General features: G+C 39.7%; 1 protein-coding gene across 2 annotated transcripts in view; it reads right to left on the reverse strand.

Moving 5' to 3' along the window:
- Ddx10 (DEAD-box helicase 10) overlaps nucleotides 1–25,155 on the reverse strand; it is a 468,305-nt gene that overhangs the window by 44,256 nt on the left and 398,894 nt on the right. Inside the window, exon 22 of one of the 2 annotated variants that reach the window (XR_008222819.1) lies at nucleotides 24,410–24,441. The exons of the other annotated variant lie outside the window; for it this stretch is intronic. The gene's annotated coding sequence lies outside the window, so the exon portion shown is untranslated. The remainder of the gene's footprint in view (nucleotides 1–24,409; nucleotides 24,442–25,155) is intronic. 2 annotated transcript variants of the gene reach the window in all.

The following is a 25,155-nucleotide window of genomic DNA, read 5'->3' on the forward strand; positions in this document are numbered from 1 at the left end:
TGCCAAAGTGTACTAAGTTCTCTGCCCATATCATTATCCTCTTACAGAATCTCCAAGCAGCCTTCTGAGGAAATTGCCACCTTGTCTTATGAAGAGGACACTGAGGCATGGAGAAGTTGATTAACTTGTCTGTGATTACACGGATTGTCACTAATTAGCTAGACTTGAGCTTGGGTAATGTGCTTCTCCAGCCTGAATTTCCAGCCTGTTAGTTAGTTCCATCACAGTAGAACAAGTCAGATGAGGAAGGAAGTACAGAGCTGTGCGTGACCACCCAGGTTAGAAAGAAGGCTTTCTCAGCAACCTTGTGAAGGAGTAAGAAGGGACTGGCCAGCAGAAAGAGAGGGGCATATCCAGAGACTCAGAGCTGGCAAGTGCCATGGATCTTACCGGCTGTACCTTTTTTTTTTTTTTTTTTTTTTTAACTAAGTGGATCCACTCTCAGAGAATTCTCTCAACCTTGGAAATTTGAATGAGAAGAAGCAAAACCAAAAAATGAGCTAATTTAGTAGTGAAAGTTTTTGTTAACATTTTAGTCAAGAGGCCAAATCAAAAGAAGGCTTTATCAAGAAGGACTATAGAAACAAGGCTAAGACAGGTAGCTGTCTGTGTGTGTTTAACAGATCAGTTTCTATAGGCTTGGATTTATTTCTTCACCACCAACAGCATCCATAGGTCAAGTTTCCTTCTAAGCAACTCATCCTTCAATGCAGACCAGACACTCACAGTTACATAACAGACACGTGAATGTATGAGTGTAAAGTGGTATGGTAATGAACATGGAGCAGAAAGAGAAATTGTAATCCCTAAATCACACCAGAATCAAAGTATTCCAACTGCCAACAAGACGAGATAAGAAGAGAATGCCTGTAACCCCTGTGCACGATCAAAGCCCAGATCAAAACTGTGAGAGACAAGCTCCATCCACGGCTGCTGAAGCTTCTTGGCTGCCACCTCTTTAGCATCCCCTTGAAACCAAGTCTGAGTGTGCTCATTTTCATCTTAATGTCTTTCATGAGTTACGCTTTGGAAATAGAATCTGCGTGGTACAAAAGTGACCTCGATCTTATTAACACAAACCAGAGCTCTGACACCCAGTGCTGGCCTTGGGGGCCTAGAACATGAAATGAAAACTCAAGGTTCCTGAATATCTTACCAAAAAGAACATCAAGAGGCTTAAATTGACAGCCATATTCAGCTCTTCAGCCTGACCCAACGGTGGATACAGGCTTTTAACTAATAGTATTTACAGAACATACTGTGTATCTCTCCATCCAGTATAACTTCATTTTTTAAAAACTGTGCAATTTCTTCTGGGGGATACAAAGGGCAGTTTTCCTGAAAACCTGCTATTAGACAACAAAAACTACAAAGCAAATAATTGCAAATATTTAATTGCTAATAATAGCAGGTTTATGTATATGTAGCAATACCCTCTTGGGGTGTGTGTGTGTGTGTGTGTGTGTGTGTGTGTGTGTGTGTGCGCGCGCACAGAGTGGTAAATTGATAACTTTAGGAACATAACAAATAGAAGACTCTGTCTCTATCTCCCTTCCTTCCCACCCCACCCACCAGAAACACCAATTTAACAACCATCCACTGACAGAATACCTGTAAAGCAGCTCCATAACGTAAGTGAGAAATGATGGGACCCAGGTGAGGGCAAAAATACAAAAAGGAAACACTGAGTATATGTTTATAGTCCCCAGACCGAACTCCGCCTCAATGCTGTAAAATGCAGCAATGGCAGAGGTCCTCTGCCTGAGAACTCTTCGTGTAGAAAAGGAAAAGGATAGTGAGCATCCGACCAGAACAAGATTCTCCCACATAATTCTGGATAAGGAAGCTGACTTTGCAGACACCAGCATCAGACCACGGCATGGACCCTGGCAATAGGTCTAATTCTAGAATCCGCATAGACCCCAATGAAACCCTGGTGCTCAATCAGTCTACATACAGAACCTGGCAACAGCCACCCACTGGTGCCCAGGAAAGGCCTACCCACCTACTTCCTCAGCCATCCTGCCTAGAATTGGCCAAAAAGCAAAGTAATTTCCTGCATGAAACCAAGATACATGACGAGGAGAAGTGACAACTTATTCAAATGTGCAAGCATCAAAGCAAGGAATCCGAGAAATAAAACACCATCAAAACAACTAAATGAACCCCCACTTACCAAACCTAAACGGTCGGAGTCCCATAAACTGCCCGATAGAATTCAAAGTAATTATTCAAAGATAGTCAGTAAACTATAAGAGAACAACAACAACAACAACAAAAACCCAACTAAATGATAGCGTATTAAAAATCAAACAAAAGTAACAATAACAACAAAATGAGAAGGGCACTGAAGAGCTGGCCCAACAGTTAAGAACACTGGCTGTTCTCCCAAGGACCTGGATTCAGTTCCCAGAACCCACATGGTAGCTCACAACCATGTGTAACTCCAGATCCAAGAGATCCAATGCCCTCTCCTGGCCTCTTCTGCACCAGCTGTGAAGGAGGTGAACAATTTTTTTAAATGAAAAATTCAACATAACTAGACACTATTTGTTTTATTTAAAAAATTGTTTCAAGGTTTTGAGTTTCTCATTTTAAAAAATTATTTTATTATTTTACCTGGATGAGTGCTTTGCCTGTGTAAACTAAAACACTCCCAGCCAGGGCTCAGGATCCATGGCACCCAGGAGAGAATGCTGATAGAGGAGGTAGTAAAAGTCCCTCCAATATTGCTTCCCCCCCCCCCCCCCCCCCCCCCCCCGTGATTCTGACTGATCTTGGACCTCGTTGATTTTTATTCCACTCTTATTTTGTGGCTTTATCGACATTGAGAATAAGTCAGCAAACCCCTCACTCCCGATCCTTCCACTCACAGGACACCCAGAGACAATACCAAGAGTGCTCCCCTTTTCTTACTTTCATCTTGAGCTGTGGTTTTGTTTGTTTGCTTGTTTGTTTTATTTGTTGTTGTTGTTTTGTCTTGTTTTTTGGTTTTTCGAGACAGGGTTTCTCTGTGTAGCTTTGCGCCTTTCCTGGAACTTGCTTTGTAGACCAGGCTGGCCTCAAACTCACAGAGATCCACCTGGCTCTGCCTCCTGAGTGCTGGGATTAAAGGCGTGCGCCACCACCGCCCAGCTTTGAGCTGTGTTTTTAAAGCAAATTCTTTAAACCAAATTTAAAGTATGTTCACTGTGAATGGAAGTATTCTTACAAGACTCAAAGGAGAAATTTTACGGAACCAATATGACCCATTGAGGAAAAGCCCCTTTGTTTAATTGGTAGTAAAATGTGAGTAGCATCTCAACCCCATACTGAGACCACAGCGGTGGCACAGGGTATGTTGACACATGAAACCCTAGAACTCAGAAGCTAATGGGGACTCACAATGCAGCCACATCCTCTAATGTTTTTATTTATTCATAAGAGGTGAGAAAAAAAGAGTTCCTTCTTATTCTTATTTTGATTTTTTTCCCCCTTCTCTTTGAGCCTCTGGCTGTTACAGGAAGTATCTTTTCTCTATCAGACAAAATATTCAGAGTTTTCATCAGCATTAAGCAATTTTAAAATGCTGGGGCTTCCTATCAATTTACAAATGAGAGTAAAGCGACTTTTGTTGAACTTTGAGCACCATATGCTAAGAAAGGTACCTTCTGGGTGTGCCATTGACTCATCCCAACCACCAGGAAGGATGGGTCAGAATTATATATAACCCCCCCCCCTTCACAGAAAAATGGGAATAACGATATTTTGATATTTTAATGCTCAAGTTTTACTTTTAAGCCCTTTGGTTGCAGAGATGACAGAAATGTCAGGGACAAAGTCACTTTAACTCATCAGGCCAAGACAGTTTTGTTTTGAGCAATTACTCTTTCAGCATTTTGTCCATTTTCAAATGTTTTCTTCTTCTAGTTCTCTGCCCAAGACACTAGTATGATTCAGAGAAAAGTCAGCCTGTTCTCTTGTTCTTTCACAGGATTTTGGAGGGGAATCATAAATAACACTCCAAAATTTTTTTTTAGAAATTGATTTAACAGTAAAAGTGGGCTGCAGCAGGGAGGTGGGGGCTCCAGGTTAGAAGAAAGGTCACATTTCTGTGAAAAGCAGATTCAAGGCAGAAACAAATGCTTCTGTCTGGTTCCCTAAGAAAAGGACAATGAGATCCACAGGCTCTGAGATGCCCTGAGAACTATGGGCCCAGAAAGTGCCCTGAGAAAGCCCCATTTCAAGTTCAAAGTGTCTACAAGTCCTCATTAAATTAAGCAAAAGACTTAGCATCAATGCAGGAAGACACCACAAAAGTAACATAATGCATATACTATAACATGCAACACTTCCCACATCAGAAAATAAGAAACACCTTCAGGGGATAAATAATTTTTAACACCCATATCCAAATGTCTGTCTCAATATTAATTAGTATTGTCTTCTCATGAAATAATATCTAAGCATATATCTATTACCTGAAAGCCACATATACTTCCTAGTGTATATTCATGGTTGGTTTAAAAATTCAAATGTACTCTTAGGGATGAAATCACATTGCTTTTTAGGTACCTCCCTGATTCCCAAATAGTCTCCATGCATTTTTTTTTTAAGTTAGACTTCAGCTTTTCCATTAAGATTTCACAGTGTTGTGAGTTCCTAATAAGCATGTTACCATCTTAAGTGCTCATCCATCCAACCCATTATTATCTTTTGGAAGTGAGCAGGGGTCACATTTTAAACTGCCTAAATAATTGTAATGAGCATGGTATTATATTAATTGAAAACTTTGTAAATAAGCATGAAATTTTTAATTACTTTGTGAATATGGAGACTCTAATTGATTCTGACTGAACCACAGTAGCTGCAGAATACACCCAAATCCACAGAACGGGTGCAACAGGAAGAGAAAATTGCTGAGACACAAATGATTTGCCCACTGTTTTATTCCTACTCCCAGAAATAGCCATGTAGAACTCCAGTCGTTACCTGAGCATGCTGGGAAACCTGTCCCTTCCAGTAAGATATTCACAGCATGAATTTAATGAGTATCGAATACAAATAGAAAAAGGGCTTGTTTAGCCTCAGTGTCTCAAGAATGGTCACTTAATTAAATTACCTGCATTACAGTACAGACATGATAGAAGGTAATACCCCATAAAAATAATATTACAGCCTGTTTAATACGATAGAAAGATATTGGTATTTTAAGAGCCCATTGATCTTACCTTTTGCAAAATGAAATTTGCTTGCAAATAAATCAAGTATTTTTTTATAGCTTGAAGCTTATGCAATATATAGAAAAATCACATTAGGGGGAAAAACACAAAATAACGAATACAAAATTGTCCACATCCCTATCGGGGGCTAGAAGAAAGTATGCAAATTTCTTTAACTCCAAATAAATCTGATATTTTCTGAAAGTTTCTGCTATAAAAATTTAACGGGCACATTCCTAAATAATAGGATCACTGTGACCTTTTGTGTTCTCTGTCCGCAGTTATCTTCTTAATTTTCTATAATAAAACACATACTTAATGAGGAGAAGCAGTACTTTAATCAAGTACAGTAACACCCAGAGACAGATGCAGCCTCCCACTTTGTCCAATTTTCTCACTGCGACCAAATACAAGGCAGATGTAACTTGAAAGAAGAGCGGTTCTCTTAGGGCCACCGCCGCTGTCCAGAGTAGCAGGGACAGCACAGCAGAGCTTTTGGCAGCTGAAGCATGTGATGGAGGCTCACACATCTTGGCAGATCTGAAGTGGAAAGCTGGGACAGAAGTGGAAGTGGGGATAGCTTCCAAGGGCCTGCTGTCAGAGGCCTACATCAACCAGGCAGGACCTAAGTAAAGGTTCCTCAGCCATGTTAAAGCAACAGCAACACCATGGAATCAAGTGTTCAAAACATGATCCTGTGGGACCGTTTGCAAGATTCAAACCATAACACTCACTGAAACAAAGTCATATAAGTCCTTGCCATGGTGCAGATCCTGATCCTCCAATCTCCAATTCATTCACAGCCCCAGCAAACAACACTCCATTGTAACGCCATTCCTGGGACCTCCCAGGTGTATGCTGCTAGTATATATTCTTAATTATCCCATAAGTACTTCCAATATAGCGCTTTCCACATGGTACCATTGTTAGCTCGTATCTATTTCATTTACCAGTCAAGACGTCTGTCTTCATCATTGCATACCTAGGACCTGAAAACAGCACAGTACTGAAGACATTTAAAATCTCTGATTTATATTTCAGTAAATACAAATGAGTAGAACTTCTCCCTCATTTCAACATGAATCTTGGGACTGTGTGTTATTGAAGAGTTCGGGGATTATTTGCCTCTATCACCAGCTTCAAGTTGGGGCATTTCCAGGGATGAGCAGCTCATTTCATGAAGGAAGTCAATACACTTGACCAGCAGACTGTTCTTCACTTTTCTGGCTCTCCAAAGGCTTCCTGTAGTATTCTGGCTTTAATAAAAAGAAGTCAAGGGGCTGGAGAGATGATTCAGCAGTTAAAAACACTGGATGCTCCTCCAGAGGACCTGGACTTGATTGCACACAGCAGCTCACAGCTCTTGGTAACTCCAGTTGCAAGGGATCCTATGCCATCTTCTGTTTCCCATGATTACTGCACACTCACATGGTGCACACACACACACACACACACATGCAGCAGACACTTACACACATAAAATAAAATAAATCTAATTGTTTTTAAAAAAAAATAAGGTCTAGGCCAGCAAGATGGCTCAGCAGGGTAAAGGGACTTTGCCACCAATCCTGATGGCCTGAGTTCAAGCCACAGAACCCATATGGTAGTAGTGAAGAACTAATTCCCACAAGTTGTTCTCTATCTGAGTTTAAGCCCACTTGAGATGGGAAAGTCTCTATGAATCTAAAGGGTCCCCTTTTCCTTATTTCAACTAAAGATGGAATAGAAAAATTAGTAAAGAACTAAAATTAAGTAATACCTGAACTATAGTTTGTAAAAAAAAAAATTAGTTTAGTCACAGAAGAGAACAAATTACAACTCTGGATGACAGGGGAAATGATGGTAAATCACTTAATGATGCCAAGGAAGCTGGACAGAGACCCGGTTTATGAAGGAAGATGGTCTGGGACATCTAACAGTACATCCTTCTGGAAGCTGGACACAGGCACTGGAGCCTAGGAAAGAAGTCAAGGCCAAAGACAGATGGGAGTTCACACCTCAGAACAAACCTGAGTGTAGAAGAGAAACCACAGAGAGGGGAGAGGTTATTTTTACCAGAAACTTAGAAAAGTGGTCTTCAGAAAGAGCCCAGAGAGGAAAAGAAGGTAGCATAGGAGATTAAAGGGGATGTTAGTGTTTTTCCAACATAGCCAGTAGGATATGGCTATAGATGATATAAAATAAATACTAATATAGGGAAGGGGTTATAAGTAATTGCTTCTTGTGGCTGTGAAGACTGAGATGTCCCATCCCATGATCAGCAGTCAACAAGCCAACAACACAAGGGAAGTAGTGATATTGCTAGCTTTCCAGGACCACTGATGGTAACAGTTTTGTCTAAGTCCCAAGTGTTAAGTGTTACAATATTTGTAAGCTCCAATCTGAGTTCAAAACCTTGAAGAAGCAGACAGTCAATCAGATAAACCCAAGACAGCCCAAGGAAATGCAAAGACCAGTGTCCCAGCACACGCAGTCAGACAGAAGGAGCAAACTCCCTTCTCCTGTTTTTGTTGTATTCAACTTCTCAATAGAGAGCATGGCGTCCCCACACTGAAACTAGTCACTTTACTCAGCATGCAGAATTAAATGCTGATCCCTCCTAGAAACAGAATCACCGATACACTCAGAAATAATGTTTAGCCAAACATCTGGGCACCTCATGGCCCAGTCAAGCCAACATATGAGATTGAACATTACAGGGGGCAAATTCTAGAAAGACACATCACTCTCCTCTTTCAGGAGAATACTGTTGCCAAAGAAGAAAAGGAAGTTCACTCCTACATTCTTGCTTTTCCTGTTTTCTCCCTGACACATTCATGAGCCACCTGTCAATCAGCACAACCTCATATGGGTACCTGGTCACCATCACCTTGCAGTCTAAACGACCATCATCTGCAACCAGTCAACAGAGGGCCACTGGCTGCAGGTCCAGGTACAGCAGTTTGTCAGTTTATAGAGTGACATTACCTTTTTAGGTTTAATCTGTAGTACACTAGAAATTCTCCTCACCACACTGTACTAGATGTCACCAGATGAACTCACAGGCATTGTGACTTATCACTTTGTTTTGTTTGAGTGTTTCCACTTCTTTCTGGAGTGTGAGCTCCTTCTAGCTCAAAGGAGCACATAAATTGATAATGCTAAAGCAGAGTAAGCATGATTTGCATGCTTGTATTTTAGAAGATGCGAGTGAAACCCAGTAGTGGAACCCAGCTGATGTGTTCATTTTATTAGATCAAGATGAAATAAAACTACAATAGTGTTAACTGTGCCGAGGAACTTAACTCTGCACATTATAACTTGAATCACATGACTTGTCACTGGGGATAAGCAGTCACATACATATGCACACACATGGGGGGAGGGATAAGACAGGAACAGAAAGTCGGACAAACTACCCTTGGTGTTTTACACCTTATATGGAATGAATGGCAGCTTCCACTCAGTGTGTTCCTTCAGCTGCCATTTATCCATACAAACATTGGCAGGAAACATGACCACAAGGGCTGACCTGGTTGGAACTAATTAATATAGTATGTTTATAAAGAGATTGCGATCAAAGTAAGTATTAATTCATGTGAAGAAGTGTGCACTCCTCTCTCTCTGTCTGTCTCTATCTCTGTGTCTCCATCTCTGTGTCTCCGTCTCAGTCTCTCTCTCTCTCTCTCTCTCTCTCTCCTCTCTCTCTCTCTCTCTCTCTCTCTCACACACACACACACACACACACACACACACACACACACACACACACATACACGCACGCACGCACGCACGCTCGCAGGTGTTAATGAAAAGATCAAAAGGGATTGCTCAAGGCCTCCCCCAAGAAACTGAGACCAGTGGATATGTCTAATGCTGTTGAGTTAGAACCATTGATATGGTTCCCATGGCAATAAATGCTGGATGGGAATCTTCTAATACCTATGCTGAAGAGAGGGGTCAGAAATCAGTAAATAGCTCATTCAGTAATAAAATATAATTATCAAAATCAACTACAGTTGCTCTTACCACTGTCAAATATAACTAAGGAGACCGTGGGGGTTCTTACCGTAATTAAAAAGAGAATAAAGGTGATATTTGCAAAATTGTCGCATAATAACTTGATGCTGAACCCCAACATATCTACATAGAAAACAAACAGAAGAGTTAGTGACACTCCAAGCCACTGAGCCTGAATATGGTCAACATAAGCAGTGCTTAGCAAACATCAGAAGTAATTGTGACAATGAGGTCACCCACGGCTGTGGCCTCAACACTTTCGTGTAAACAATGACCTTGGATCTACAAGGTTTTGTGAATAAATGCTTTAATAAAAGAAGCTCTTCTGACCATTTTTTAGTTGGACTCCAGATTAAACTGTTTGATGAGCATACAATGATATCACACATTCATGGGGGCAGACCCTTCCAAAGTGACCTGTGAGTCAACTTTGACTTCTTATACTTTTTGTCAAGGATATAGAAGACTATATTCTATGAATAGAGATATAGAATACTCTAGATATTTATTCTGTCTATTCAACAAAAATCATTACCTTAACATGGTCACATATGCAAAGTCAGACTGCATTCTGCTTGGACCAGGGAGGATGGTGTTAATGACCTACCATTAATGCTATCATTCACCTTGCCTTCAGCAATTTGAAATTCATCTACCTTCCAGATGCTTGTAGACAGTCAGTGTAGAAATATGAAAAATATAAACTTTTCCCTCATGGAATTTACGGTCAAACAGAGAGACTTGCCTACAAATCAATGAAGTCAAAACTAGAATTTAAAAGCAAAAGCCTGGGCTATAGTGGCCCAAACAAGTGAGGCTCATCCACTCATCCCAATGTTAATTAAAGAGACAAGAAATGATGAAAAGCAGAGAAAGATTTAACCAATGTATTGAAAGAGGAAACAAAAAACATGACAACCAGTGACCCCAAGTTCTTCTTCGGGGTACTGATAAGGGCTTTAGTTTCAAATAGAGGGAGGATTGGGGTAAGAGTCAAGAGATATGACTAATTAAATGTCCTGATCAAGGTGTAGTCCCACCCATCATCACCTGAAGGTGGGCTGCTAAACCACTCTAAGGGACCTAGAGTTTCTTAAGATGGTCTACTCCAGGGTGTAGTAGTTCTCATCTTATGGCTTGCGTGTGTGGCTTTGCTCTTCCTGGCACCTAAGGTGACTACAGGTTTAAGACAAGGATTTATCTTTGTGACTCCACCCTTGAGGGAGGTTTAGGGGGTGAGAGAGGTTAGGAGGGCAAATCGTAGAGTTTTATTACGATCCAACTTGTCAACCACTCATTTGCATTTATGGTTCTCAGATTCCTCAGGAAGTTAGCATGCCAATGCAGAGTCAAGAAGAGTTCTAACCCAAAGTAAATGAGACAGACACAGAATGAAGGCAGGAACTGCAGGCTTTGAGCTCATCTTTCCCTCAAGTTTCATCTACGTTATTAGAAGTAGCAAAAAGATTGTTTTTCCAGTTGCCCCATTCTATCTGTTCCATTTTATCATAATGGACAATTAAGCTTTGCGATTTCAGTAGCAGAACAATAGTGGAATGAAAACTCTCTTGCATGTATTTGATAATCATATGTGTGATTTGTTGCTGAGGGTAAAGACAAGAATAGAACTGGGAGGCCATAAGGTGCCCATGTGTTCAGTTTCACAGATGCTGTCTCACAGTTTTCCTAAGGAGCTGTGCCAACTTATAACTGCACCTGAGTGCACGACAGCTTCGGTTGGCTCACATCCTCCTCCTCCTCCTCCTTTGAATTCAGTCCTGATTTCTGCCCTTTCCGTGGGTATTAGTGTGATTTTAGCTTTGAATCTGCCCAGTGGGTGATGAAGTGAAGCATCTTTTCTTAGGTCCTTTGGCCTCCTGGACATCCTCTTTAGTCAAGTGACCATTTCCATCCACTGCCCATTCATTCTTTCTCTCTTTTAATCAATCTCTATGAGTTTGTGATGTTTCCAAATGAAAGGCTTTGTTAGCTATAGATATTGTGACTATCTTTTCCACACTCGCCCATGTAATTTAACTCATCTCATAGTTTCTTTAAAATTACTTATAGAATTTTATTATAACACAACTTGTCAATTATTTATATTTGTTGCTTTCTGACATTTAGAAATGTTTACACACCAAGGGACATAAAGATACACCATCACATTTTCTTTTAGCTTTATTATTATGCTCTTAATATTTAGATCTATGATTCAACTGAAATCAACATTTATAGTGGTATGAAATAGGGAAACAAGGTTGTTTCTATGATTTTCCAATTCATATAGTTCAAATTGTCAGTCCGTTGTCTTTTCTACAGAGCATCACATCCTGACCAGTCGTGTGTGGTGCTTATATAAGTCCAGGTCTGTTTATGAATTTCTATGGTGCTTCTCTCCCAACCCATGTATGCTTAGATAAGCCTTGATATTGACAGTGCATGCTCCAACTTAGTTCAGCTTATTTGAGACTGCTCTATTATCCAAGGTGCCTCACACATTCATATGGATTTTAAAATCAATTTGTCAGCTTTTGAAAACAAATAATTTACTGGGCCTTTGATAGTAACTGAAGTGGGTCACATCGTTGCAATATTAGAATGCTGCAGTCTGTGAGCTATCTGTCTTTCCATGTATTCATTTCTCTCACCTTTACACATTTTTTTATGTAGAGACTTCACAAACATTTTAAAATACTCAGTCTTTGGTAACTGCTCTGCTTAGTGTTTTAAATCCTATTATTTATAAATTTCATTTTCTAAGTATTAGCTGCAAATCTATAAAATAAAACTGACTTTCGTCTATTGCCTTTATGTTGGCTTATCCCGCCAGGCTCATATAGTCTACCACTGTCAGTAGATTTTCAAATATATCAACTCTGGACAAAGACTGTGTGTTGTGGAATATTAGTTTGAGATGAGTTACATTCTTTTATGCTATGGAAAATTTGTTTAATGATACAAAGATGTGTTGCATTCCTTTATGTTGCATTTGTTTAACTCTGTGAAGCTGTGTTACTTTGCCTGCCTGAAACACCTGATTTTTCTAATAAAGAGTGGAACAGTTGATAGCTAGGCAGGAGATAGAAATAGGCAGGGCTGGCAGGCAGAGAGAATAAATAGAGAAGAGAAAGATGGAATAGCAAGAAAAGGAGAAGGAGAGGAGGATGCCAGGGGCTAGCCACCCGGACACACAGCTAGACATGGAATAAGAAGGAAAGAAAAGATATACAGAAATAGAGAAAGATAAAATCCCAGAGGCAAAAGGTAGATGGGATACTTTTAGTTAAGAAAAGTTGGCTAGAAATAAGCCAAGCTAAGGCCGGACATTCATAAGAAAGAATAAGCCTCCATGTGATTATTTAGGAGCTGGGTGGTGGGCTTCCCAAAGAGCAAAAAGTAAAAATAAAAACCAACCACAATGATGTAATTCTTTTTTTCTAGCTCTTTTGTCCTACTGAAATCCACCTCCTCCCACGTTTCCATGTTTCCATTGGGATTTTTTTTTTTTCTGCATGAAGAATCCTCTTAAGGATTCTTTTACTTTAGGTCTACTGGCAGCAAATTGTCTCAGATTTCATTCTGTCTGGAATTACATTTATTTTACCTCCTTTTTCTAACTAGCTGTTGAAATATAATGTAGACATAGAAAAGTGTACATATCATAGCCTGATAGCTGCAAGAAACTTTTTCAAGCTGAATTGGCAACCACGTGAACAATTCACACAATGTCCCTCTCCCTTAAGTAATTATGACTCTGACTCTAACATCCTAGCTTTCTCTGTTGGAATTTTGCATAAAATAAAGTATGTATTTCTTTGTGTAGGTGGTGTCCTTTACCTAACATTATGTTTTGATGTTCGTCCACACTGCTGCTTGCAAATATATTTGACCCTCATTGCTCTTGAGGCTCCCTTTGTGTGTGTTCAGGTAGTTCCCAGGTTTGACTCTTTGAATAGGGCAGGAAGGAACGATTACATTTGTATCTTTTAGTGGTTAGAAATAGTTATCTTTGTTGGACTTCTGCTTTGGAATACAGTTGTGGGATCATGAAATATGCATCATCTCACTTAAAACAGATTTTTTTCAAAGTAAACTTACACTATTTTATAAAGTAATTTCTACTATGAGCAGTACAAGGGTATCAACAACTCTTCACACATTAGCCAACCTTGTTTTTATATCATCTTTTCCATCATAGTCATTTTTGGGCTTATATAGTCTCAAAAGATTGTCATTTTTAAAAGGTGTGTGTGTGTGTGTGTGTGTGTGTGTGTGTGTGTGTGTGTGTGTGTGTGTGTGTGTGACATGTGTGTGGGTATGTGCAGGGGCCCAAGGAAAGCATCAGGTTCTCTGGATCTGGAGTTACAGGTGGTATGAGCCACCCGATATGAGTGCTGGGAACTAAATTTGGACCTTCTTAGAGAGCAGTGCAGACTCTTACTGCTGAGCCATCTCTCCAGCACCTTGAAATGCTAATTTAATTTTAATTTTCCTGATAGCAAATGCAGCAGAGCATCTCTCACAGGTTTCTCCATCATTGGATTTTTCTACTTCATTTTTGTTTATTCTTACTTATTTTAATTGCCCTTTCTTTTTGCTTTATAGAATCTCTTCATTTGTCTTGGATATGTCTCATATCAGATATGCATATGGTAAACATATTCTCCAACTCTGTGGGTTATGGTTACGCTCTTTTTTGTTTGGTTTTGTTTGGTTTTTTTGAGACAGGGTTTTTCTGTGTAGCTCTGGCTGTCCTAGAACTCACTCTGTAGACCAGGCTGGCCTCGAACTCACAGAGATCCACCTGCCTCTGCCTCCTGAGTGCTGGGATTAAAGGCATGTGCCACAACCACCAGTGGTTACACTCTCTTAATGCTATACTTCGACAAATAGGAAATCTTAACTTTAGGATTTTAATTTATAATTCTCTTCTTTTTGATTAATATATAATATGGCTGATTGTTGATATATAGAAATACATTTGTCTTTCATATTGGCCCCATACAATCCTCTGGCCTGGTAATTATATGCAGAAACTATTTTGGTAGACTGTTTTATATTTTTCACATATATTACAATATTATATTGAATTAAATAATTCTGCTCACTTCTTTCCAATGTGACTACCTCTTGCTTTAAAACACGGTCTAGAACATCTGGGACAATGTTGAAAGAAAAAGGTGTTCCTGGTGCTAGGAAAAAGCATGCAGCCTGTCTCCATCAAGAATGACATCAGATGTACACTATTGGTAATGAGACTTTACCAGAACTAGCAGGAGCAAAAAGAAGACAGGATCACAAAGACAGCCAAGATGCCGCATTCGAGGAAGCCGATGCTTAGAATTGCTCTCACTTGCATATTAACATTAATACAAATCATTTCTACTTACAAATTGGTGATGATATTCGGAGGGCCTGGGAATAGCTTGCTAGGCAAATAAAATTTTTATTTTCTGTTCAAATGCAGAAACATTCCATGGTCATTAGGATGTTTGCTGGCATTTCTACTTACTGTTGAGGGCAACAAAGGAGAGCTAAGTGGTAGGAAAAAAAAACTAGAAAAGTCATCAAAGAAAAAAATTATCTGAACCAGAGGCAGGGTTGCAGGGGGTATGGGGACAGAGGCAGAGACAGAGAGATCTCTGAGACAGAGGTATGGACCTCCAAGGAGTAGAGGGAGCACAGTGTAAATCAATGGAATAGAACAGAGGACCCAGAAAGAAACTGATGAAGCTACATAACTCTGGATGAAGAGACAGGAGCCATGTTGGAGAAAAGACAGAGTCTTTTATAAATAGTTCTGGGAAAACTGGGTATTCACACATGAGAGAAGAAAACTAGGTCCCTAGCTCTTACTCTATACAAAAACAGATTCAAATAGATCAAAGATCTTAACGCAAGATCTGAAGCCCTGAAACTGGCAGGGGAAATACTCCAGGATACATATGCACCGGGGCCAAGACTTTCTGCATAGGATTCGAGTAGCTCCGGAAACTACAAGAATTGACGAATGTGATTGTGTCAAATTAAAGAGCTTCTGTGCATCCTAGACACAGTTTCCAGAATTTAGACAGCTTGCAGAGAGAGAGATCTTAAATAGCTATCCACCCAAATGGAGGACTAATGTCTAAAACAAGCAAATGAAAAAAATATTACCCGTCAAAAGAACAAATAAACCAAACAATAAACGGGCCAATGAACTGAGCAGATGCTTCTCAGAGAAATACAATGTCCAATCAATACATGAACATTTTTACACCATCCTTAGCTATTGGGAATTGCAGATTGAATGTATAGCTAGCATCATCTCACCTCAGTCAGAAGAGCTGTGATCTGGAAAACAGAGAACAACAAATACCAATGAGGGTGCAGAGAAAAGAAGACCTTTATACACTGCTGGTGGGTGTGTAAATTGGGATGGCGACTGGGAACCAGTATGGAGGTTTTTCCAGTCAACGAAAACAAAACTGCCATATTATCCATCTATACTGCTCCTGGCTATGTACCCAAAACAGCCTAAGTCAGTACACCACAGGGATCCCTGCACCTGATTTCCCACAGCCTTTTCACAGTGGCCAAGTTGGAAGCAGCCCAGGTGAGCATCAACAGATGGATGGATAAAGAAAACGTGCTGTGTGGAAACAATGAAGATTGTTTGACTCTAGAGAATGAAATTATTTTGCTTTCAGATGTGGAATCTCAATACTTAAAAAAATGTAAAGATAGGAAGAGGCTGTTTGGGAATAGAAAGCAAGGGAGTGAAAGAGGTGGAGACAAGAGGGAATGATGGAGGAGAACGTGGTGAAGGTAGTTTATAATACCTACAAAGTGCTGCAGGCTACTCCATTCATGCACAGACTACACATTAATGGTGGGTATCAAAAAGACTGTGGTGCACACACACTCGTGGACCATATGGACACCATCCCCCAATGAGTTTCTTGACAGGAAACACTCTGCTGCACTGCTTTTGGCATAACCCTTAGGTTTCAGCGGTCTGCAATTGCCCTGCATTCCAGGAGTGTCCTTTAATTATCTACCATCATGAACAGCACATTTCATCCAGGTATCCTGAGGTTGGCATTGCCCATCTCGGATTCCTTTGAGCACCGTCACTTTATGTCCCTCTTACTTGATTTCGTAAAACTGCAGTTTAAAAAAAAATCTTCAGTTTAAACTGCATTTTCACTTTTGAACTACTCAGCAGCACTGTAGTGCAGGCAGGCAGCATTTATCGTTTATTCTTCAGATAAATGGACCGGGCAAGGCAGGTCGGATGCCGTGTTAAGAGTCATCTATTGGTTAACACATACGAAATCCAGGATAAAATCCGGATAACCTGGGTCCATGAGAGCACTGCACACAGTGGGTAAAGGGAGTTGCTGCCAATCCGGAAAATCTGAGTTCAGTCCTGAGAACCCACATGATGGAATTAAGGAGCACACTCCCACAACTTGTCCTTTGACCTCTGCCTGGTATTCTAGTGTTTATCTGTGCACACCCAAACACACAGACACACAAATAAAGTAAGCAAGTAAGTAAGTAAATGCAATTTAAAACTCAGATAATCTGATTCCAAATCCAATTCTCTTTTCAGTATATTATGCCACTTAACTAACACTGGTCAAAACAGACATGGAATTGGAAAGCATTTCTCTAGAACGTTCAAATCTACCCTGATCAAAATATGATCCTGTCCTTCCTACTGCATACCTTAGTGAGGGTCAGCATGTGTGCTGAGTTTTAGATGTGCTCTGTCACGTGTTTTCTTTTCTCCAACAACTCCATAGCATAGTTATTGTCTTCATCATAAGTGAAACTGTGGCTTACAGAAGTGCAGAATTTTCTCCAAGGCACAAATTAACAAATGAAAGCAGGAGGCCCTCCTCAAACCAGATTTCCTAGGCAGACAGACACACAGACACACAGACATACAGACACACAGACAGTTGACTTGTGTTCTGCAATCATAGTGGAACACGTGACTCGGTATATTTTGGGAAGTCTCATACTCAATTCTCAAATATTTGTAGGTCTGCCCAGGGAAAGAGAAGACTGAAGGTCCATGGCTTCATAGGAGAAATAGTACTGGCATGAAAAAGTCCCCAGTAAGCGCCTATCCTCCTGCCTCTACCTCCTGATAACCTTTATTACATTTAAAATAAGCCATATGTTGATTCGCAATCAAGAAATCAAATGACGGGTAAATATCATTCAGTTAGTGGACTCTTTCAGCTACTTAGCCTGCAACCAGCTTGTGGTCCTACAAACAATCCCAATTCTTGTGAAGAATTGCATGTGCTTGCTCTGGTTAGTTACGAATTAATATTTTATCTAACGGGTGATCTTCCCTTCATTTCCAAGTTCCTGGAAAGCTTTGCAATCGTTGTGCATGGAAAAAGATGGAGTCTTGTAGAATCGCTACCACACATACTGTAGCCAGGCTCACTCTGTATTGTGTGTGAAATGCGAAGCTATTGACATGATACAGCTCTTGAGGTAAGGATGCTTGAAATTCAACAATGGAAACTGAATGGATGGCTTGTCATCAGTAGATGTGGTGCTGAGACCAATTCCTCTATACAAAAGAAATGTGGAAATACAGACCAACTACCGTGGCTGCTCTTGAATTAACTTACTCTTTTTCACAGGAGGATATGCCTGCATTTAGTTAATTCTCCATTCCCTTTGCTTGGTCTTCCTCTTTAAAATTTCTGAATATTCATTAATTGACATCTATGCCAGATTCCTGCATCTCCCGATGTGCTTAACTGTGAGTAATGCCAAATTTCGCCAGGGACACAGGTGGCAAATGGTTTTGGGAAGGAACAACTCCTTCATTTTCCTGTACTAAAAATAGGGTAGGGATGGAATTAATATTTGTTGAGTGCCTAGTTTGTGACAGGCCCAATTCTAGACATTTTAATCTTACCAGTCTCTATGTAAGTACATATTACAAGTATTAACCTCACTTTGTTGGAGCAAGACTTGAGATTATCTGGCTAATGGTTAGCTGTGTGACTAGCAAGTAGCAGAAATTGCAGGTGAAGCCAATCCATCTGATTTGAATGCCTGGTTTCTATTCATGGACTGGCTGTACTGGTGTCCAGACTCCTAGACTAGCATATAATAATAAGAGATTTTGTTGTTATTGACTCTCTGAAGCTTTCTCTAGCACACTAGACAGGTAAACACACCCAAAAGTGACCAGAAATACCACTTACAACCATTCACCCCCAATCATCCAAACGGTTACAGAAAGGGGGGCTAGAGTTCTGGGCTGTAATTTATAGTACTGAGGACATTTTAAAATGTAATTAGACAACACTGGGTAGAATTCTGTGAAGATTCTCAGCTGTGCCATGAAAACTTTACAAAGTAAAGGAAGAGAGAGATTTCAAGGACCAGCTGCCGCCTTGCTGGGAAGCTGCCTGCCATGGCCACTTCTCCAGAGAGCTTCCCAAAGGGACTCTGCCAACATTGCTGGGGCCAAATCAAAGCTGGCTAGTTTCAAGAGCAAACACATCAGGAAAGGATTTCCCAGGAAACTCGTCTTTTCATTCTCAGACATCTCTAAACCCATCAATGCTAGTGTTTGTCCTAGGCCTCGAGAGACGCTCATTCATACGAACATGAGGAGATCGCTTCCTTTTGCTATCACTAAATATACTGCACTCTGCACACACCTTGTGGATGATTCGGAAATGAAGTAAATGAACACAAATGTCTGGACTTCTGGAGATGGCCTTCCAGAAAGGGGGGGTGGGGGACAGGCAGATGTACAAACAAAAACGGAGATTTGACATTACATCAGAAGCTAGTGAGTACCGAGGTGGGAGACAATGATATCACTCTCCATTAGCATGCATGGGGATGGAAGTCTTAGGGATAAAGAATGATCCAGAGTTCTAGGACTTGGAGTAACCAGCCTTAGATAAGAAACCAGTCTCCCCGATGGTCCTCACACAGACAGTGATGCCAGGCTCTCAGTGTCGAGGAGCTGAGTGGTTCTGGTTTGTTGGATGCATGGAGAACTCTGGGAACCCTCTACATCTGATAGTGTATTAAAGATGAAAGAAAGGACTATTTTATCTTGAGAAAATTGAGTTCCTGAATATTCCCTTGAGAAGTTTGGGGTGGGGAGAAGGGGAGCTATCGTCAGCTAATAAAATCTACCACAAATGTCTCACCAATTTCAAAGTGACATTGAACTAGGCGCAGAACCAATAGACAGTAAGTCAAATTTGACCTCTCCAGATCAGTCCAAGATGTATAAAAACACTTGCTGTTTTTGTTCAAGTGTAACAGGTAGAATCTGTGTTCATCAATACACACCATTATCTGGGGCAGTTCTAGCACCCCAAAGTTTTTTCTCATGCCCATTCACAACTAGCGTCATGGTTTTTGCAGCCATAACCACTGCTCTGTGGTCTTCACTGTTGGTCCTGAACTTCCCACAATGGTTTTATACAGTGTGTACCCCTCTATTCACCCCTTGGCCTTTCTTAGGTCTGTGAAGCATACAGTACTAATTTGCCTTTGTCTTTGCTGGGTATCACAACTCTGTATGAATGTACCACAGCTTAGCATTGGATTATCTGGGTGATTCGTAGTTTAGAACTATTACACACAAGTTTGCTATAAACAATTTGTTAAACATGATAGTGCATACCAGTGTGTACCCAGCAATGGCACTGTTAGGTCACGAGGTGTTTGTTACATATTTTGCTTTAGTAAGTGGTAGTTGTCTAGAATCCTTACACTAATTTACACTGTCACCAGAAAAAATTCTATTAATCCTAGTCGTTTTACATTATCACAGTACTTGTTGTTTTCAGGTATGATCAATTTATTGATACCTGATATCAGAGACTGATACCTGAGAGTCCTTCTCTATAACAAGGGGACCAATGGCTAATTGATAATGCCCACAGAACTTTTCACCAGGAGATAAGTATTTCCACTTTTTTTATATATGACCTCTGCCCTTCTCCTTGTTCTGTTCATATTAGAGAGTAAACTCCACAGTAGCATGGACTTTGGTGCTATATTGTCAGCTAGACCTGATAAAAGGTGGTGTTAAAAAAATTGATGACTGAGTAACTTATAAAGAAATTACATGTCTTACTTCTATGAAAGTTGATAAATTCTGTAACTCTGGATTTATAACCTTTCCATAATGAAAATATTAAAATTTTGGATAACGATTTACATAGAGATAACTGCCACATTTTATAATATTTATAACATTTTTATAATCACACTGAATTGGAAGTAGTCTAAATATTTAATGATTAATCATCAGCCATTAATGTACATTAATGATTAATGCAATGAGGTACATGATATTCAGAAATACTATGGGGCTCTTTAGTAATTTCAAAGACTATATACCACCTGCTGGTATGGACTCCCCAACTACATTAGAAGAACTATACTCTCATGTGTGTGAGAGTTTGTGTTTAGGAAGGGAAAGAGGGCACTTACATTTATGGAGTAAGAGAGAGGGTGTTAGCAGTCTTTCTGAGTGATAAACTAAAAAATGAATTATTTTCCTTATATTTTTCTGTATTTTCTCAAACAAGCATAAGTTTTCATTAGGTAAACAGTATTTTTTTTTTTTTTACAAAATTATTTGGAACTCTGGCAACAATGGAGCAGGCCAATTTCTCCCAGCTCCCCACATCTCTAACTAAAACTCTGAAATGCAAACATATGGTATATTTTGTTTAAAGGAAACCTTGGATTGGAAGGAACAACCCTGCTAGGTTTCCTTATTATTTTCCACACAGACCCCAAAATATAGTTCTATAGGCCTTCTTCATTTGGATCTGCCAATGGGCACATATTCAAAAAGAAAAGAACCAGCAATTCACAAAATGAGTTAGAAGTACTGCTTTCTCTTTTTGGAAGGGTTTGAAAATGATGGGTATGTGTTCTTTTTTTATAAATGTTTCATAAAATTCTCCCATGATAACATCTGGCCTTGGGCTTTTCTCTGATGGGAGTATTTTCATGACTGATTCAGTCTCCTCTCCTGTAATAATACACTATACAGAATTTCTGCTTATTTATAATTCAGCCTTGGTAGAGTGTAAGTTTCTAGAAATGCATCCATTTCTTACAGATTATCCATTCTGGCATATAATTATTCAAAGTAGTGTCACATTTGCCTTTGTATATCCATGACAGTGCCTGTAATTCTCTTTCATTTCTAGTTTTATTATGAATAACTTCTCTCTTTTGTGGTCACTCTAGATTTTAAAGAATTCTCTCTACCTTAAAAAAAATTCTTAGTTTTCTTTACATTTTTCAAATTTTATTCTGTCATTTAACTTCTATTGTTCTTTTTCCCCCTTATTTTACTGTGTGATGAGCTTCTTTTTCTAGTCCCTGAGGTGTATAGTGATATCGCTCACTTGAGATTGTTTTCTTCACGTACGCATTTGTGATGTGCCCCCGAGGGACGATGTGATGGTATTTGGGATTCCTTGGGAAATGCACTTCTAGGTCTGTCTGTGAGGGCATTTCCAGAGTGGGCAGCTGAGGGAGGAAGATTGGTCCAAATGGCCAGCACCTTCCCACAGATGGTCCAGATGCAAAGAAGTCCAGTGGAAAAGCACCACAAGCCTGCATGCCTTTGCTCCTTCTTGAGTGGGCGTGTCTGCCATCGTTGCTGCCATCATCCACTGACAGAACATTCCTGCTTCTTTACCCTGTCTATGTGTGCTCAATACCATGACTCTGCAGGCCGCTGGCACCAAATCGGAGCTACGACGGCATCCAGCTCCATGGATAAGCAGCTTCCAGGTACAGCCTCTCTAGCATTTGGACAGCCAAATCAGGTAAGCCAATCTAATAAACCCCTTTTTTACAGTTCATAAACACTCCATGGGTTCCATTCCTCCAGATAGCTCTACCCAGAATAGCATTTATCACTATAAAAATTCTTCTTAGAACTGCTTGTGTTGCATCCCGTGAATTCCATTGTGTTCTGCTTCCATTTTTCTGTCTCAAGACATTTCTTAATTTGCTTTTAAAGGATAAAAGCAAAAAAAAAATTACACCTGACATCATAATTAATAACAGAAAACTCAGGCTCCGCCTGTCAGATCAGGAACAAAACAAGGTGACAAAGTTTGCTGCTCAAAAAGTATTGGAAGTCCTAGCCATAGTAACTAGATAAGAGAAAGAACAGAAAACACTGAAATCATAAAAGATTGATAAACAGCCCACAGTTTGTGGATTAGAGGAAACCTAAAGACTTTACCCCTGGAAAACTATAACGAATAAATAAATTTGGAAACTGCAGAATGAAAAGTCCACGTAAGAAGTAATATTTTTGCATGCCAACAATGACCTGTCCATGAAACACTGTTTGTCTGACATCTATTGTAGAATGACTCTTGACACTGTCATAACACAAAGCTGATGTGGCAGATGGCTAGGAATAGTATCTCAAGGAAGACGCAAAGACGAAAAATTTGTGAACATTAAATAGAACCACAACAATAGAAGAACATAGGTACAAACCCCAATCACACCTATAAAAGAACTAAAAATAGTAACAGTAAATGCTTACAAATATTAGGGGGAAATGAATACATCTCTAGTGTGAAATAAAAAAAAAATAATAATCCAGAGTTGGGGAGATGCCTCACCATTGGAACAAAACACATAAAATGTATTCAAAAGCTCTTTGTATCATTTCTTACAACTGCATGTCAATATGTGATTATCTCAGAATAAAAATAACTTTAAATCATGTACCCAAAGAGAAAACAGAAGAATGGCATTAGCAGTGATGGGAGAGAAATCTGCTCCGGTGCGCCTGTCTATGCTGCACCCGAAGCTTCTGACAAGCTTAACTATGGAGTTGGCACCAGTGTTTTGGAGTACACACTTTTTCTGGAATGTGCCTCACTTTCTTGTAAGTGAGCCTAAGAATGCTGGCAGTATCAAGGAAGATACAAGAGTTGACAGATGGCGTTATAGGAAAAAGAAAAAGAAAAAAAAAAAAAAAACCTCAGAAACCCAAATATGAGGAATCTGGCAAGGATAGAGTATCACCACCCAAAATCAGAATTGTGTTTTAATGAAACTGGGGGTTTATTTTGCCTAGCTCGTGAACCTAGGAATTGTGGAATTATACCGTGGAAGTTAGACATCCTGTGTAAAGAATCATAAAGGAACCACACTTAACAAGGAGAACACACAAGTAGAAGAGCTAGCCTTGCACACGCATCAGTCTGTCTCTAGAGTAGGACCTGTGCAGAATTCTTTAAATCTGTTAAACTCCAAATAAAATTATAAGCATTTTCTTAGCTTTATTTCTAAAATAGGCAAAGAACCTACAATTATGTTTCAAAACAAAACACTAAAGTGACCTTGCAAAATTTCTCCCATTAACATTGGCATTAAATGGACTCAGTATGTTTTATCCTGTGTGTGTGTGTGTGTGTGTGTGTGTGTGTGTGTGTGTGTGTGTGTGTGTGGGTGTGTGTACATGCAACAATTATAATTAAAGAAGTCATGAACTTGAGAGAGAGAGAGTGGGGAGGACATGGGAGATATTGGAGGGAGGACAGGGACCGGAAAAATGATATAAATACAATACTCAGATTGAAATTCTCAAAATTGATTGAAAATACTAATGAAAACAACACATGATATTTTTAAACATCAAACTTACTAAAAATAAAAAAGCTACACCAAGTTATTAGTATTTTGAGAAATTTTCATATTGGTATAGTTTGAGCTATGGAAAGTCATTTTAATGATCTGAACAAATTCTACATAATTGTCATGTTTTAAAGAAATAGAAAACAAACAAACAAATTATTCCTTCTTTTTTCTTCTTTTTTTTCTTTTGAGACAGGGTGTCACTATTTGCCCCAGCTCACTTAGAACTCACTACATAGACCAGGCTGTGAACACACAGAGACCCATTGTCTCTGCCTCCTGAATGCTGGAATTGAAGGCATGTGCCACCATTCCAGCTCACCTCCATCTCTGCATGTACATTTTGATCCTAATGATCATATAGACAATAAATAAATTATCAGCCTATCAGTCAACTCAACCTTCACAGACAACCCTAACAATTTCCTTTTTCAAAAGTATAAACACTAAAGTATCAGACAAGTGACAGGGACCTTTTAGAAACACAGCTGACTGTCTGCCGAACTGTTAGATTTATGACTCACCGTTACTCATTTCCTATAAGAATGATAACAGCCTGTAGTAAAAAAAAAAAAAAATAGGTGTGAAAAGACATTAAGAGAAATGAGAAAACACTTTATACTGGCAACTTTGACACCTTTCCAGAATTTTAAAGAAAGCTGTAAATAAACTCCCCACTTAGAAATCGTGCTCACTCCATCCTGCTTGAAGGTGAATAATGGCAAAATCTGTGAACGGAAGCGTAATAAAGCAAGGTACAGAAACAACTCAAAAAGTTAAACAGTTTTTCACCTTGATTTTACCCTAAAGGACAGCAGGGGGAAAACACAAGCTAGTCTCTAAATTTTAGACAAGCAGTCAACTAACTGATGGATTCAGATAGAATTAAAATGTTTTCAATCAAGTAAGTTAGAATTTACATAATGCACACTCTCTGTTCCCACATAGTACTGCAAGTGAACGGTACCACTGCCCACCTGCACCAAGAAGCTGAACTCACCTCCAGCCCCAACTTTCTTCTACATCATTAGCACATCTTCCTCACAAAGCACCTGTAATGCTTAGCGTTGTCTACCTGACACAACCTAGAATCTTTTGGAAAGAGTCTCAATAAGAGACTGTCTACAGGGTTGACATATGGCCATGTCTGGGGTGGGGGTTGTCTCAGTTAAGTTCATTGATGTGGAAAGAGCCAGCTCACTGTGGGTGGCACCATTCCCTATACAAGGGCCCTGAACTGTATGAGTGGAGAAATTGAGCTGAGGGCAAG

The sequence above is a fragment of the Peromyscus californicus genome, unplaced genomic scaffold (genome assembly GCF_007827085.1).
Source record: "Peromyscus californicus insignis strain IS unplaced genomic scaffold, ASM782708v3 Scaffold_11__1_contigs__length_118956290, whole genome shotgun sequence".
NCBI classification, from domain to species: Eukaryota; Metazoa; Chordata; class Mammalia; order Rodentia; family Cricetidae; genus Peromyscus; species Peromyscus californicus.